The sequence below is a fragment of the Elgaria multicarinata genome, chromosome 12, assembly GCF_023053635.1.
Source record: "Elgaria multicarinata webbii isolate HBS135686 ecotype San Diego chromosome 12, rElgMul1.1.pri, whole genome shotgun sequence".
Taxonomy (NCBI): Eukaryota; Metazoa; Chordata; class Lepidosauria; order Squamata; family Anguidae; genus Elgaria; species Elgaria multicarinata.
Window position 1 is genome coordinate 11,426,328 of NC_086182.1, and position 18,246 is coordinate 11,444,573.

Genomic DNA, 18,246 nt, shown 5'->3' on the forward strand with positions numbered 1-18,246 from the left:
CCATTCCCTTCTATGAGATAATAAGTACAGCAGTTAAGTGCATCCTGAGGTCTGATTCATGGACCTGAAGTTGCGTATAATTCACATGATGCTCCTTACCAACAGGCATCTGTACTCCACAGAGTATTTTCAGGGGTACAGGCGGCAAGATACAAGAAGTGCTACAGTCCCATTAATGTTGAGTACCTTATTTTATTTATTTATTCTATTTCTATACCACCTTTCTGAAACAAGCCAAAGCAGTTTACAAAAAGTTCAGTAAACAAATACCATAATTAAATAAAGACCTGGTAAAACATTTTAAAACAACCTTAAAAGCCATAAAACAATTTTACAAGCCTAGTTAAAAAGATGTGTCTTGACCACTTTCTTGAGCAGGGCGAGAGGGGGGACCAGGCACAACTCCAAAGGGAGTGCATTCCAGACTTTAGGAGCAGCCCAGGAGAAATCCCTTTCTGGAATGTCCGACAAGCAGGCCTCTGCAAGGGGTGGGCTCTCTTGCTGATCCTAATAACTGAGCAGATTCATACTGAGATAGGCAGTTCTTCAGATAGTCAGGCCCTAAGCCGTTCAGAGAGCAATCCTATGATCCCTTGGAGAGGGTTCCAAAGACAAGGACTGGGCATAGGGGAGGGGCAGTGGGGCCAGTTGGCATGGGCCTACGATTTTGAGGGGGGCTACTCCATGTCCCCCTGGGAACAGTTGCTTGATTTTTCTATTGTTGATGATGAATTTGCCCAAAGAAAAGCACGTAAAGCATTTCTGAATGTGAAGAAGTGATGTCTTATATACATCTTGAATAAAAGTGCTTGCCATTACCCTTTTTATAAATCGTTCTAGTTCATATGTATTTAGAACTGATTTAAAAAATACTTAATGAGCTGTTTGAAATGGGGCCTATATTTCCCATCTGGCCTGGGCCTATTACCAGCTTTGCCCTGCCCTGCCAAAGACCATAGGAAGGCTTGGATTACCACCCACCGTCGCAGCCAGCACAGAGAGATCTGTGCCAGCTGCATCTCTGAGATTGGAAAGTCAACCTCAAAGAGGGGGAAATGGTGGCATTCCATTGGGCAGAGAGAGGAGGAGACCAGAGAGGCCAGGATGTGATTTATCCTGAGCCACCTACAGCTTCCTTCCTTCCCTCCTCCTCCAAAACACTCTTGCTAGATGGGCTGAAATCCTTTCTAGCAAAAACATCAAAGATCAGAAGATGGGGAGGCCATGATCGCCTCTACCGCTCCTCTCACCTTGCTGACTTCAACCTAACTGGGCATAGGAAGCTCAGAAGCCTCTGAGTTCAGGGGCTTCCAAGTAGCAAAGGCACAGTCCATAGGATTGCATGCTTAGAGCATAAAAATTAAAACCAATACCTTGAATTGAGCCTAGAAGACAACTGGCAATAGGGTAGATCTTTCAGTTGCCGATGGTGAAAATTTGTTAGGATCCTTGACTAACAAAGCTGCCGTGATACAGTCCAGCTTGGATGCCATTGCTTGTGCAGAGTTCATACTGGGGCCATCAGAATCCACTGCTTGTCGTAATCACTTGGATCAGTTTCACCTTGATTCCTTCAAGGCTGCTGATGGGGTGCTTGGCAGTATGAGAGCCACAATGTGTAATTAGGATCCTTGCCTTTCATGGCTAGTAAAAACCAACCTAGAGGAGCTTGATGGGTGGCTGCTCAGGGTAATGAAGCTTCTCTCTCTCTCTCTCTCTCTCTCTCTCTCTCTCTCTCTCTCTCTCTCTCTCTCTCAGAATAGAATTCCTCCTGTATTAAAAGAGGTGGAGATTTTACCACTTCTTAAAAATGCATTAAATAGGTAGGGCCAAGCCAGATTTAGCCCAGTATCCAATCTCAACTTTTGAAGAGGCAGCTGCAGAGCTTGTGATGACTGAGCAGGTACAGGTATTCCAAAACCAGTTAAGTGGAAATCTCTTAACGTAAGAAGAGCCATGCTGTATGAGACCAAAGGCTTCTGAAGTCCAGCACTTTGTTCACACAGTGGCCAACCAGCAGCTGTCTGTGGGAAACTCACAAATAGGAGATGAATGCAGTAGTACCCTCCTGTCCTCAATCTGGCTTGCAAGCTGGGAAGGGGACAGAGAAAACTTGGATATGCTGGTGGAAAATACTGGGTTCCATCCGATGAGCATTTTATTGCACACTCGTCACTGGGCACTCACGGATTTTTTGCAGGTCCCTCACATGACATCGTCTGCCTCCCGCACGCCTCCCGCCCCTTCTGGCCTTCCTTGCACCACAAGAAAAACTCTCAAGAAAGTCCGATATAATTTTAAACCCAGAAGTTGCTGCTCTCACCTGCTGTGTGCAGGAGAAGCAGCGCCATTAGAACAGTGGACTCAATGAGCCTTGTGCTTGTTGTTTACTTCCTGTTTTGAAACAGGAAGTAACTGAGCAACGAAAACAGGAACGGAGAAGCAACGGTAGGGAGCGTGTTTTCCCATGTGTGATGGAGCCCACTGTCTTGAGATAGCAGGGGATGTATTTTCCTGTTGATCTTGCTTGGGCTTCTCTGTGGTTGTTGATACTGTGGACTGTATCATTATCTTGAGCAGATTGGAACATCCAGCTGGTGTGTCAAGGCTGACTTCTGTTCCTTTCTGTCTGTTCATATGCAGAGGGTTATCATTATAGATGCTAGCTTGTCCTCATGGGGACTGATGCTTCTCACCAAGATAAGCCAGAGCTTTGGGGCTGGGCACCTTCAATACACTGACAACACCCAGCTCTCTGTATCATTATCTGTGCTGCCACCTCTGTGCTCAACTAAAGTTTGGAGGCAGTGGTTGAGTAGATAAGGGTAAATACAGCCAAGTAACAGATGGTGGTGGTTGGGAATTCTTGAATCCTGAAATGGATCAATTGATCTGGAATAAATTAAATGATGGGATCTCCATCTAATCAGGTTACAAGCCTAGAGCTACTCCTGAAACAGGCAGTGCTTTTTGAGAAGCAGCTTGTGGCTGTGCCTAGGAGTATTATTATTTTTAATCATTCATTCATTATTTTTCTGTACTGCCCCATAGCTGAAGCTGTCAAGGTGGTTCACAAAGATTAAAAACCATTAAAAATACATTATATAAAAATAATACAAAGAGGCATCTCACACATAGAGACAACATATATCTAAAAACATTTTTGAAACTATCAACCAAACCAGGAATACCATTTATATCTATTGCATAGACTCTGTGCTGTGCTGACCTATGCTTTTTGTAATCTCCAAGCTTGACTACTGCTTTATGTGCTTTATGAGCTTTATGTGGGGCTGCCCTTGAAGATGACTCGGAAGCTGCAATTGGTGCAAAAATACTTCTGCCCATCTTGATGGACATGGGGAAGGAACAGGCACATCCAACCAGTAATATACTGACTACACTGGCTTACAGTGTGCTTCTGGGCCCAATTGACCTGGGAAGGACCCTCATATCTGAGGAACTGCCTCTCAGTGTAACAGCGCCCCTGCCAGAATTGCCACTGATAAATTCTTGTTTTCTGTGCTGTCATTGCAAGAGATTAGAACTATGACAGTGAAAGCAGGGCTTTTATTGCAGTAACTTATGGGCTTTGAAATTCCCTTTAGATAAAAGGAGCCCCGTCCCTGGCTGGTTTAAGCAACTGTTTCTTGTTCTTTCAGTAGACATTTTGGGGGCTTTTTATTATTTTCTTTTTGTTATGTTAGTGCGGGTTTGTTGTTTTAAAAATAGTGTACACCATTGGAAAAATAGCTTATAAATATTTTTTTTTTAAAAAAAACCCATGTCCTTCCTTTATCTGGATTAACTGAAAAATCCTACCTAGGCACCTGCCCTCATGTAGCTGCTTACTGACCTATAACAGGCCTCAAGACCAGTATCAGATTTAGGAACAAGTCAAGTAACCTCATATTACGAGGGGCCTCTAAATATGTTGGAGATAAGTAAGAGGTAAGATAACTAAGATGAAATTGCTTTGGCCTAAATATGTTAGAATGTCTGGTGTGACTTACAGCACAGTTGCCTTATACTGAGACAGTGTGGCAATGCAGCATTTAGTAATGGAGGCAATGAGTGCAAACTAGGGCCAATTTAGAATAAGACCATATCAATTTAATTTATTAGTGCTTTCATACTCATCTTCAGAGAATGCTATCTAACACTGTTTAACTACAAGCATTCCCTAATGCTGGGTGGTACCCTTTCATTACCCTTTCTATTATAATGTCACATATTTTTTTCTCTTTATTTTTATGGTATGGGTCCTCTGAATCCAGATATGTCTTACGGCCTTAGCATATCTTAATCCAGCCCTGCTCAAGACTGTGGTATGCTTTTTGCAAGATTGCCAGCCAAGGGTGGAAGTACACGTGCATCTTTAACGCCCAGCTGCTGTTTCAATAAGACAGGGGTGTTGAATCAGAAGAGCATAATCTTCTTGGGAAGATTGGTAGACAGGTGCTTAGCCTTTCGCTTGTCTGCCATTTTTCCGCTGCTGCTTTCCCCAAAGCCCAGATTCTAAACCTGTGTTTGTAACACAAACACGGATCTGGTACCCCTGCAATAGGGAGAACAGTTGGGGATGGGGAACAGTGGATGAGGAAAGGGTTAAGCTCTTTGCTCCCGCCTGCCACTTATCCTCTAGAAATCATGTCTCCTAGCAGCTGGGACAGGATCTACACTACTGCTTTAAAATCGTGCCTCCCTTGTGGACCGTGGGAATGCTGTGGACGTCATATATCTTGACTTCAGCAAAGCTTTTGACAAAGTACCACATGACATTCTGATTAACAAACTAGCTAAAAGTGGGCTAGATGGAACACCTATTAGGTGGATTCACAGTTGGCTACAGAATCGGACTCAAAGAGTACTTATCAATGGAACCTTCTCAAACTGGGGAGAGGCAATGAGTGGGGTGCCGCAGGGCTCAGTCCTGGGCCCAGTGCTCTTCAACATTTTTATTAATGATTTGGACAAGGAGGTGCAGGGAACGCTGATCAAATTTGCAGATGACACCAAATTGGGTGGGATAGCTAATACCCTGGAAGACAGAAACAAACTTCAAAGTGATCTTGATAGGCTGGAGTGCTGGGCTGAAAACAACAGGATGAAATTTAATAGGGATAAATGCCAAGTTCTACATTTAGGAAATAGAAACCAAATGCACAGTTACAAGATGGGGGATACTTGGCTCAGCAATACTACAAACGAGAAAGATCTTGGAATTGTTGTAGATCACAAGCTGAATATGAGCCAACAGTGCGAAATGGCTGCAAGAAAGGCAAATGCTATTTTGGGCTGCACTAATAGAAGTATAGCTTCCAAATCACGTGAGGTAGTGGTTCCTCTCTATTCGGCCCTGGTTAGGCCTCATCTAGAGTATTGCGTCCAGTTCTGGGCTCCACAATTCAAGAAGGACGCAGGCAAGCTGGAGCGTGTTCAGAAGAGGGCAACCAGGATGATCAGAGGTCTAGAAACAAAGCCCTATGAAGAGAGACTGAAAGAACTGGGCATGTTTAGCCTGGAGAAGAGAAGATTGAGGGGAGACATGATAGCAGTCTTCAAATACTTAAAAGGTTGTCACACAGAGGAGGGCCAGGATCTCTTCTCGATCCTCCCAGAGTGCAGGACACGGAATAATGGACTCAAGTTAAAGGAAGCCAGATTCCAGCTGGACATCAGGAAAAACTTCCTGACTGTTAGAGCAGTGCGACAATGGAATCAGTTACCTAGGGAGGTTGTGGGCTCTCCCACACTACAGGCATTCAAGAGGCAGCTGGACAAGCATCTGTCAGGGATGCTTTAGGGTGGATTCCTGCATTGAGCAGGGGGTTGGACTCGATGGCCTTGTAGGCCCCTTCCAACTCTGCTATTCTGTGATTCTATGATTCTATAATTCTATAACAGTAGTGACAACTGTTGGGGCCCAGGACACACACCACATGCAGTTTTCAACCCGTTTTCAAAGTGTCATATCCTGCTTGGTGTAGATCTGCCCTGGGCGGTGGAGCTGGGGACCCTAAGATCGCAAGACTCTTCAAGGAAAATAATAACATTGAAGGTCTGTCTCTTCATTTTTTAAAAATCATGGTAATTAATCCTGAGGATTCTGGAGAAAAGTCTGAAAACACAGCTTTAGCATGGCCCGTGGCGCTTGAAATGTGCAGAAAGCTCAAGTACGTTCCAAGAAGTCTCAGGAGCCTTTGGGGGAAATTTGAATGCATTCTTGAACATTTAAGAGCAACCGCCACTGTATTTTTAATATGCTGCTGTTTTGACTCTTGCATCCTCCCCAGGAGTATTAGTCATGCTCTGGCATGTTGTGTTCCTTTAGCTCTCAACCACAAGCCGCACAAGCACCTGGAATGCAAGAAAGTGTTTGTGCAATAAAAAAAGGTTTGGGGGAGGATGGGCAGGGACCTCAGTCGACTGTCAGACACATCATGACTGCCCACACATAATAAACTGTGTCTACTCCTGCATTACCATTATGCAACAGTGTTCTCATTGTATTTGCTCACCAGTTTGACCATGTTATATACAAACAGACGTCACTAAATTCTGTCTAGGGACACACACAAATGTGTTTCCTGGGGCTTTAAAGGAACTGGGGTTCTTTTACTTCTGAAAACTGAGTAACTGAGCTAGGGTAGCTATGGGTCTTCTTTTACAGAGGACGGTCCTCTGTCTGGCGGGCTGCTAGAGAACCGTCCTGTATGGGAAGGCGTCCTCTGTTTGAAAGGCTGCCCTATTTGATTTTGAATCGAAGATAAGGAATCACACAAACCATTGCTCCTCCACAGTTATCACCTGGGCAGCGGAATGAACAGGCAGACCCACAGGTCACCTGGGGGTTTCTATATGTGGGGAAAGCCCTGCAGTGGCTGCAGATCTGTGCTGCATCAGTTATATGTCGCAGATGCAGCTTCACAGACAACGTGGGGCTTTCCTGCAAAGCTGCACGTTGAAAAAGTTGGGGACGTAGCCCGACTTTTTCAATGGGAATGAGGTCAGTATGGCTCTTCTGCTGTCGCTCTGGGGCCAATCTGGAGCCTGTCCCTGGTAGAAGGCAACCGGCGATTGGTCACCTTCCACCAGTAGGGGAGGGGACAATTCTGGTACCAGGATGGTTGCTGGAAACCCCATGTTCCCTCCATTGGCATCAGGATTACCCGCGCCATCATGGGAGAGGAAGACTGGCGTTTTTTAGGCGCACGACTGTGCGCCGTGGAAGCAGCCCCCTGGTCACAGTGTTCTGTGCTATGATAAGATGCACTGTGTTTCTACTTAAATTGTAATAATTGCTTTTAATTTATACCTATACCTATAAACGAATACATGCAAATTGCTGTCCTCTTTTGTTCTCTTTTTTTGGTGATACATTTCCTTCGGTTTTGTGTGTGTATGTTTGGCAAATCGTAAGTGGACACTCAACTCCAGCTTAATTGTGAATCTTTCTTTCCAAACAACCTTAGCACTTAGGAGAAAGTGATGCAATACTGAGTGTGTTTCATAGCAAACTGGAGGTGAGAGGGTATGAATATAAAGAACTAGAGAGCAGGAGCAGGATGGGGGCTAAAAACACTGCAAGCAAAAATTGCAAGCAGGCCTGATGGTCCATTCTTGAAAGAGAAGAAACAGTAGAATAATAGCTTTACAAGAACCAACTGGAAAGTCACAAAGGAATGAGAAAGTTTTTGTGATCATGAAAGCTTTTTATTAGATGTTATTGTTGTTGTTGTTGTTATTATTATTATTTATTACATTTATATACAGCTGAAGCAGCAACACTAAAAAAAAAGGGATTGGGCGGGGCGAGATGTTGCTGGGACTCCACTCAATGGTTGAGTTTTTAGTAGGTACTCCCCACACAGCGTGTTCTAACTCCACCGTTGTGTGACGGTGGGCTACCATGGAGTTGAGTAAAACCCATTGTGACGTTTGACAGTTCCTCCACCCTCTCTCCTCCCCTGGTCCTCCCAATGGTATCCCATCAGCTGTTGCTGCAAAAAAATAATAATAATCTTGGCAGCTCTTTTAGAATGGTACTTGCTCCTTTTGCCGCTCTTGCCAGGGAACTTCAAAGCCAATAGGAAAAGTCAACTCAGCGCAATGGAAAACTCCACGGAGCGTGCCACACAACACAATAGTTGTGTAGGAACTTTCCTCTGCACAGTGTGAAGTATTTTCCAAAAACACTCCACTGTGGGGTGGAGTTTTCCCGCCAAACAACACATTTCTCAGTGGTGGTGTTAAAACTGTGGAGTTCTAAAACCACCCTTGAGAATCAAGTTGTCTGAAATTAGCTCTTGCCTGCAGATTGCAAAAGTATTACACTCGAGATGTTATGTAGACTTTTAATTAGATTAAGCTATGCTTGGTTGGAAGAGATCTCCGGCTGCCTTTGGTATTTCTACATTGAAAAGGTTATAAAATCTGGGATTGTTTAGCTTAGAAATAGAGTGAGTAAGTAGACGTGTACAAAATTATGCCTGGGATTGAGAAAATCGATAAGGAAAAGTTTTTGTTCCTCTGTCATAATCCCAGGGTGGGAGATTGTGGGAGATTCATGACAGATAAAAGGGAAGACTTCTTCACACAGCGCATAGTTAAATGATGGAATTTGCTACTGCAAGATGTGGTGGGGTCCACCAATTTGGATGGTTTTTAAAAGGCAATAAGACAAAGAAGACAAGGAAGGCTCTCAGTGGCTACTGATGGCTATGTGCTACTTCCAGTATCAAAGGCAGTATGCCTATGTACACCAGTTGTTGGGCAACACAATTGGGAAAGTGCTATTGCACTCATGTGCACTCATGTGTTTCCCACAGGCAGCTAGTTGGCAACAATGTGAACAGAATGCTGGACAAGATGGACTGGTCTGATCCAGCATAGTTCTTCTCATGTTCTTAAGGCTACTGGCAGTCATGAAGTCAAAGGAGAAATTGTTTGTGTCTGTGGATGTTAGGCTGTGTCTTGTTCAGCAAAACTGTTTCATGTCTATTGGACACAGCAACATCTCTTTAATAAGGGATTGTTTAATTGGGCTATTTGTTGGCAATGCAATGCAGCTAATGCTTATTTTAAACCTATGTTTTGGCAGTGTCCAGTAGTTGCTTCTTTTTGGGAGGAGATTATTATATGGATAAATTTTGTACTGGAATGGTCTTTAATATTTGTGGATGTACACACACTTTTAACTTATTTACCTGCTTCATGAAATTAACAAATGGTCAGGGTAAATGAACTCTCTGTGCCTTCTTGATAGCTAAATGACTGATACTACAACATTGGAAGCATAAATGCTCACCACCTAAAATGTATTGGATTTAAGGCCTTCTAATGCTTTCAACATTTGAACGAGTGGCATATAGATGCCAGCTTTATATGGATACTGATTTCGATATTTGGTCTACTTTTGTTGAAGCCTATGTATAACTGCTGGAAAGTTGTATGCATTTCATATGTATTCATTGATACGGATATATACACATACATGTACATATTTTTTTTAAAATGGAAAAAATAAAAAAATAGAATAAAGTTTTGCGGATGCCTGCAGGCGTCGCATGGGAGACCCTTTCATGTGGTTAAAGTTCCATCAGACTAGGACTGGGGAGAGCCAGTTTCAGATCCAACCTTCAGACACGAAGTTTGCTGAGCACTATCTCCCAGACTAATCTCCCTCAGAGGGTTGGTTTGAGGATAGAAGTTGTGGGAAGAGAAACATGTATGCTGTCCTGAACAGGGCAGGATTGAAATGTAATAAATACCAGTGATTCTGAAAGCTGGCACTTGTGGAAACTAGTCAGGAGTTGCCAGGCTCTCTCCAAAGTGTCGGTGCAATAATAAGGATGGCGGCCCAGGGTCTCAGGTCAGGTAGGCTGTTGCGGCTGGTGATGGGCATGGTAATATACCAGAGACCGTCTGTAGCCTGAGGGCCTGGTGCTCATAGACTGGCTTTTCCTGGAATTAATTATAACCACTGCATTGCCGTGTAAGGAGAAAAACTTTGCTTCTGATCCCTCGCCCCATGCAAACTACTTCGCTGTTCCTGCTTTTCTAACCCAGGCTATGGGGGAAATTGTGGATATTCCCATCTCTTGGTGGCATACGTGAGCCTGCAGTTCCAAACCGAAACCTCTGTAGCATTGCCACCTGGATCTGAACACACATCACAGCCTCCCAAGCACGTCGTAAGGTCAGTGAAGATCAATGAGTGCGTCAGGTGCAGAGATGCCCCGGAGGCCCAGCAGTGTCTAAATTAAAGAGTTGGGTAACACCTGCACCTGCAGAAAGCAGCATGCAAGCAGAATGTGCTCAAACGAAGGACTGGAATGGACCTTGGGAAGAAGGAGAGCTCTCTGAACGTTGGGAGCTGCAAATGACAATTGACATGATGGGGTGAAATAACACCTTCCTGGTTGACCTCCGCTGCCTGATACAGATCGCTCCCAGCCATTTAAATGGAGATTTCCCATGGAATTGTTTCTCACTGAGTGGCAACATACCAAACGTTCATTAAGGCATTTGCCGTGTTCCATCTGCCCTGTTCCATAACCTGGTCATTGGCTAGCTGTCTATCCCTTGCTGACTCTATGCCTTTTGGTTCCCATTGAATCACTGTGATCTCTTATGCAGGTTCCCAGTCACTTATCCAAACCCTAATGGATGCTCACCTCGTAGTTCACATTGACTCACTGTCACCTCTCCTTTGCCACCACAGCCACCACCTCCTACTCCTCCTACTCCTTCCCAGGACTTAATTATAGTCTTTCTTATCCTGAACACCTATGTGCATGAGTATAAAATAGCAGGTGCTAGAACCAGGCAGGGTGTCCATTTGAAATTCTGTGGCTTTTGCAAAGTGTTGAATTGATGGGAGGTGTATTATTGCAGAGGAGACTTGGACTTGAGAATTCAAAAACACAGATGCGTCAAATACTTCCTTGGTAAGTATTAATTATTCCAGATAATTTCTGTACCACTTTTTTTTATTTTCTTTAAAAAAAAAAAGCAGGGGGAAAGAGTGGGAATATAAGTATAAAATCTTTCAGCTTTTGTAGTCTTGGAAGAGACAATTTACTGAAATGTTTTGTGTAACATATTTCCTCCTCTCCGCATTCTTCTCGTTCCGTGTAGAAACATGGGTTCTTTGGGAAAGTTGCCATGTTCTCTCCTCACCCCCATCCCATCTCTGCTAATGATTACATTTTAGCGTGTTATTTAATTGAAAAGCAATGTGGTTGAAAAGCGCAGTGTTGTGTATGTTCCATGCCCAGCCTCTAGGGGCAAAACACATGGTTGGATATCAGTGTGGGTCTTACTGGATGGTTCCATCTTTCTTTCGTGCTGGGAATATATGCCATGCGCTTATTCCGAGCTTCAGGTCTACTTTTAATGCTGAATTTGGAAGTAGGTATGCTGCAGAGGTTAGGAGGAGAGAACTTACTTAACCTATTAGGAATACAGATTAGAAAGCTGCCATATATCATTGATCCATCTAGCCCAGGATTGCCTCCTACACTGACTGGCAGCAGCTCTCCAGGGCTTCAGACAGGGTCCATGTGCTGGACCATTGAACTATGACCCTTCCCATCTCCTGCAGCAGTTGTACTGGTTACTGATTAGTTTCCAGGCCAATTCAAGGTGCCTGTATGATCCCAGTCATTGTTTGTGTTCAGTGGGATTATTATTATTATTATTATTATTATTATTATTATTATTATTATTTATTTATTTATATAGCACCATCAATGTACATGGCGCTGTACAGAGTAAAACAGTAAATAGCAAGACCCTGCCGCATAGGCTTACATTCTAATAAAATCATAATAAAACAATAAGGAGGGGAAGAGAATGCAAACAGGCACAGGGTAGGGTAAACAGGCACTGGGTAGGGATAGTCCTTTCTCCATGTTCCTCCATTGCGTGAGGCGAAGAGGAGCAGGATGTCTGCCTCAATTCCCCCAACACTGTGGAGCGACCATCCCCATGAGACTTGAAGCTATTGTTTAGTGTTTGTGGCATTTGAAAGAGAGTGCAAAAGTAAAACTACTTCTCCTGGAAGAAGGCCTTGGCCTGCGGCTCCTATGTACACACTGCAGCCCTATGCGGCTGTTGCTTCTCCTGCCTCTGACTCTTGTTTTAGACTTGTCACTTGCTGTTTTACTTTGTTGGAAGCTACCTCGAGCTTTGGAGCAGCAGGGCGTCAGTGTTTTAAACAAACAAATTCTAATCAGTGACGGAAGATCCAGCACATTAGTTCTCCCCCGATATTTCAGCAGTTCTGAGATTAAATCACAGCTGGATTGCCCCTTTTGCTGTTCTGTAACTTTCTAGTGCAGCCTTCCGCAACCTGGTGCTGTCCAAATGTTGGACTGAAACTCCCGTAATTCCCAGCCAGGATGGCCAACACATCTGGAAGGCACCAGGTTGGGGGAAATTGTTCTAGTGGGTTTAAAATTGCCAGGGCTGTGTGAATTTCATGCTAGAAATATTAGAATTCTACTCAAAGAAAAATAGCTGAATTCTCTGCCTTGTGATGATGATGATGATGATGATGATAATTCTTAAGTACTTAAAAATACCCTACAGCCCATATGGAGTGGACAGATGCAAAAGAGGTAAGGGCTCTTATACTTTAGTACTTGAGTAGAATGGGGAATTTCAGCAGCTACATCTTGCGTGGCCGGTGATAACTGCTGGATTTCCATCTTTTACACACCTATTAAAGGTGCAGGAATCCTCTTGCATCAGGCCACCATTGCCTTGTACATTATATCACGTAAACATTAACCATAACAAAACCCTGCCCACAGACTTACATTCTAAATAAATAGACACCCAGAAACAAGGAAGGAAGAGGGTTAAGGAAAAGCAATGGGGGGAGAGAGCTATTTAAGATTAAGAAGAAATTAGAGAAGACCTGGGAAAATAGATGAGGCACTTCTTAAAAGAATGGAGGGGACTGATTTAAAAAACAAAGGAGTCTAATTTTGGGAGGATTCTAACCTTAATAACAGCCTACAAATAATTTTAAATAAATAAATAAATAAATAAGTAATATTTCCTCCCCTTAATCATAGAGTTTGTGGTGCAGGAAAACCAAGAAAGCTGAAATTCTGAGAAAGCTCAATTCTGGATCCAATCCTGCATCCTGTGCAGCATCCACTGAGAATAGCTCAACGAGGAGAGGTGGAAAATCAGTACAAAACCAGAACTAATGCCGTGTGTAACAACTGCAATCAGAATAGCACAAATGAGAGGGGAAAGGCTGTAGCTCAGTGGTAAAGCCCCTGCTTTGCATGCAGAAGGTCCCAGGTTCTATCCCCGAGGAAAGAATCCTGCCTGAAATCCTGGAAAGCTGCTGCCAGTCAGTGTTGACAATACTGGGCTAGATGGACCAATGGTTTGAGGCAGCTTCCTGTGTTCCTGTGTTATTTTGGGCTGGATTCAGCACCAGCATTAACATCTTCCTTAAGCTGCAGATATAAAGATATCCTAAACAGATTCTTTCTCAATGTTTTTTCATCCATCCTCGTGTCTCGACTGTAATGTCCTGCTCAGAGGTTGTAACCACAGAGAAGTGTATTCCCATTAGTGGAAAATTCCTTTCTATTGAGCCAAAGCCACAATTGTGGCTCAACAGGTTCTAGTTCCCAGCTCTTTTTTTCTTTCTTTCGGTTTGCTGAATACACACACACACACTCAACCGCAGGGCATTTGCTTAGATCACATGGGCAAAACAACTACTTATAAATGGAGCTTGGCAGCTCACACCAGTTAGCACTTCAAGGAAGAGAGCGATCCAGGTACCTGTTCCTCTCTTGCAGTGAGACAGGTCAAGAAACGCCAGAGAAAACACATCACCTCCTTGCGTGTAAAGGCAACAACTTCATCGCTTGCAGAATTGGTGTACAGGTAACATCTGGGGCTATTACAGCTCATCTCATGGCTTATCTCTCAGGGGTTTCCCCTTTTCTGATGGTGCCAGCGATTCTTCTGTTAGCGGGAATGGGACTTCTAAGAATCATGACAACCGGAGGCATGTCTTTCTTCATAAGGGCCGCGGAGTGAGATGGAGCAATCTCCAGCTGTAGAGACTTGGGGATCGGGTTCCTTCCTTGGGATATTTACACAAGACAGGATCCTGCATTGTTGGAAACACCTTGGAGGCAGGGAGAGGTGATGTAAACCTCTGAACCAGGTTTAGACCTGGTGTCCTCCAGATGTTTTGGTCTATACCCAGCATGACCAATGATAAGATATTGAGGTCCACATCTGGAGGGTGCACCATATTACTTGACCCTGTTCTAAGCCATGGGTAATCCTCTGCTCCCCATGGATGCTCTGTGCATGTGGAGGGTTTGGCATTAAGCGATGGTAGGTGATGGTGTAGGGCAGCAGTCTGCAGGGGGCAGCAAACATCATGCGATAGCAAAATCACCGCCACCACTACCACTTTTTTCTAGACCAGACTGAGAGGCAGGTGAACAAGCACGTGAAGGGGAGGAGCAACTCCAAGGGGGTTCTTGTTAGTAGGTTCTACTGGAGTGTGGGCCCTGGACAGGTGCCCAAACATGCCTACTGTTGATAGCTACTGTCTGTATTTTAAGACCTGGACAAAAGGCAGTGGGGGAAATGGATGCAAATAGGTAACCTACTCAAGGACTCAGAAGAATACAGAGTCAGAGACGGAACACATTTCTTAAAATCAAGCCACATGTTTAAACGCATGCTTCTCCCCCACCCCTGCATTGCAGTTTTCTCCACTGTAAAAAGTAGAAAAAGGTGGGGGGAATATATAGGGCATTGATAACACTTAGCTGCCTCATGAATGCACTGTGAAAATTAATGCATTGCGAGGCACTTGAAAATGAAGAGTGTGAAGTATTACTGGTAATATTATCCTATTTTTATGCAACTTTCCTTGGCAATGAAGAAACAGAGGGAGGAAGCAGCAGGAGGTTGGAGAGAAATGATGGCGATGGGCTATTAAAAGCAAAACCACGTCCAAACAGAACATTTTTTTCCACACTTTTTCATATGGCACCAGCATCCCTTAATACTGTATGAGACTATGAATACTGTATGAAGCTACAGTTCAGTGGGGAGCCAGGGCTCTAAATGTTTCATGTCAACAGCTGCCGCTTCCCCCCCCCCCCCCCGCCACCAAAAAAAGACTCCACGTTTGCTTGCCTGCCTCCGTGCTCAGAAACGGGGCAAGCTGGTTGTCTACGTCTGCGTGCAGCATAGTCATTGGCGTTATTTCCAGTGAGCTCCTAGGCCAAAAGAAGCTTTGCCCTTGTGGGACAGAGAACGTCGGTGTGGCTGATCCGGTTTCTGAGATGAAAGGGGAGGAGTGCACCATCGTGTGTTGGATCAGACCAAAGCCAAGGCCTATTTAGTGCCGTATTCGGTTCCCACCATGGCCAATAGGGTGAATTGCCAAAAAGGAAAGCCATCACCAGAAAAGAGCCCAAAGGGCGGCTGCAATTTATATAAAATTTGCATATGCGTAAATGATACGTAGGCATTAATGCATAAATCATATGCATAGTTGTAGAAATTATAATTATAATTCAAATAGCCATATAGTACATCTCACCATAGTGGGGAAGACTGTGAGCAGAAGACCTGTGTGCCTGACAGTTCAGGTGCTGTTGATGGGCAACTTCAAAGCCCCTGCTCTGCCGCCTTGTTATTGTAGATCTGCCACTGGTTATTGTGTTTTCTGAACCCAGCACATTTTCCACAGGCTGGGTTGTTAACCATGCAGAGTGGCTTATTTTTCTCCAATAAGCCACCTTGAGAAGCCATAGTTTGTTGCTGGGTTGTTCAAGGTGGTTAACAAACCACATTGCATGGTTAAGAAGCCACCCTGCGGAAAACGTGCTGCGTTCAGACAACACAATGCCCCATGGTTCAATAACACCCCACATTCAACCATTGAGTATGGGAAAGGGTGTTGTGTGAACCCAGCCGGAATGGGATTGGGTGGTCCTTCAAATAGACTTTGGCCGTCTGGCAGCCCTTGGAAGGCCTTCTGCACTGAAAAGCAAGCCAAAGCTATTTTAAATAAATAAATAGGACCTGGAAGTCCACATGTTCCCTAGCAAGAGGTATCCTGCCTCTGAAGGGGGGGAAATGGCTACCTCTTTCCACTCTTAAGAAGCTGCCTGCTATTACGTCAGACTTAGTCCATCTAGCTCAGTTATGTCTGCTCTGACTGGCAGGAACTCCTCAGGATCTTTGGGCAGAGGTCTTTCCCATCACCTGCTACTTGCTCCTTCTAACACTGGAGATGCAAACACCCAGGATATTTTAAAATCAAGATAAGGACATTGATTGGTAGCAGCTCTGCAGGGCTTCAGACACAGCTTTATCTGGTGATGTCAGAAACTGAACTTGGAGCCTTTTGCACGTCACATATGTGCTTTTCCACTGAGCTCCATTTCTCCCTCAGCCATTAAGTTCATAGAAAATTGCCTTACACCAGGTCAGATCCTTGATCAATGTTCTGTTTAGGTGTGTGGGGGGAAACTCCTACAACTCCCAGCATTCCCCAGCCAGCATGCATAAGATTGCAGCCTTAATCTCCTTCAAGTAGAGATTCAACTCACCCCCTCCCCACCCCCCTGCTGAGGTTTTAAATAAGATCCTGAGACTCAACACTGAGATGGCCACATTGTTATGTCAGTCCTTTTGTTTCTCCCACTGGAGGTACACATCTATGACAAATGCAGTCTCCGAATTAAAAACGCTATTTATAGATACCCTTGGTTTCAAATATTAAGCCGGATGGCTGTTTAAACGTTGAAGCAGGATCCTTCGTAATGAAAAAAGCACTCCTAAGAGATTGGCTCATGCAATAAAAAGCATACAGCTCCTCCAAATTATGCAAGCGCTTGACTTATGACAGGCAGAAAACAAAAGGGACCCAAAGTACACCATGACAGCAGTGCCTCTTTCTTACATAAGCGGTGTTGTCTCAGGCGTAGTTTATCTGAAATATACGAGAAGGAATCTAAGGTGTGTTTGCCACACGTGCTCGAAAATTACGGGTCATGCTCAAGTTCATTGCTTCCCAGACTTGAGTTGTGAGCTTTGTATTATTGCAGCTACCTGCTATAGGCGGTACTTTGGCTTATATTCTTGGCCAGATAAAAAAAGGAGAAAAATCAAACCAAAAAAACCCAACTCCTAAAATTCTGTTCTTATGCAAGTTCCACCTGCTGCAACTCCCTCTTCAACACAAAGGTTTAGGAGCCCTGTCCTCTTTTGCACCTGGCCTAGAAATCCCATATTAGTACCTCTCTTTCCAAATGGCCATTCAAATGCATTGGAATGTGTTTTCAAACACATTTGAAAACAAAAGTGAATCACTAAAAAGCCAGGCACCGAAAAGACCACAATGTTGGTGCCAGGTGAGCCCCTCTGGGGAGGGCAGATGTGAGAGTATGCAGGTTTTGGAGTTCCCTTCCTCTGCCTATGTACGCACACACTGTTCAATAGGTATATTTGATTTTATTTTCTGTTTGATGTTGGGTAGCCCAAAGAAGAATGTTGTGTAACCAAAAGGTATGTGCACCATTACGTCAACAGATCAAATTAATATATTGCCTTACCTAATTGATATCTCTTGTTCTCAAAGATGGGCTTGATCTACATTTGTAGCAAAACGAGGTGGAGGTATTCTGGGGTGGGGATTATTGTACCCTTTAGATCATTTTCCCTGCAGTAAGGCAACTAGCATATTAAGGAGAAGGTAGTAGCCCAGCTCTCTATTTTTCTTAGTGCTGTGTTTATTTTCTAATTGATAATTGTTATATATATGCACATTTAAAATCTGATCTCCCCCACCCACCACTACCCCCTGCACCTGCAGACTGAAATGAGACCATCCATTCAACCATCTCAGGACTTTGCAATTCATTCTGCTAGATCAGAGCTGGGCAATTTGTGGCCCTCCAGCTGTTTTAGACTACAGCATCTTTCACCCCTCACTATTGGCTATGCTGGTTGGGGCTGATGGAAGTTGCTATCCAACAACATTTGGAGGGACACCGGTTGCCCAGCCCTGTGCTAGATGTATAGATCCAGCTGCAATCTTTACCAATCATTTTTCAGGAGGGGGAAAATCAAAGTTAAGTTTAGCTGTCCCTACACCGAGGTTTCTAATGGAACTGACCTGCCAGTATCCCACATTTTCTCAAACTGTGTTCTAAGTTGCTTAAAATTATG

The 18,246-nt window shown here is 44.0% G+C and overlaps 1 protein-coding gene across 2 annotated transcripts in view; it reads left to right on the forward strand.

Annotated features, from left to right (window-relative positions):
- RHOBTB2 (Rho related BTB domain containing 2) overlaps positions 1-18,246 on the forward strand; it is a 78,524-nt gene that overhangs the window by 26,161 nt on the left and 34,117 nt on the right. The window contains exon 1 of one of the 2 annotated variants that reach the window (XM_063139127.1): positions 13,810-13,923. The exons of the other annotated variant lie outside the window; for it this stretch is intronic. The gene's annotated coding sequence lies outside the window, so the exon portion shown is untranslated. Of the gene's footprint in view, positions 1-13,809; positions 13,924-18,246 lie in introns of those variants that run through there. 2 annotated transcript variants of the gene reach the window in all.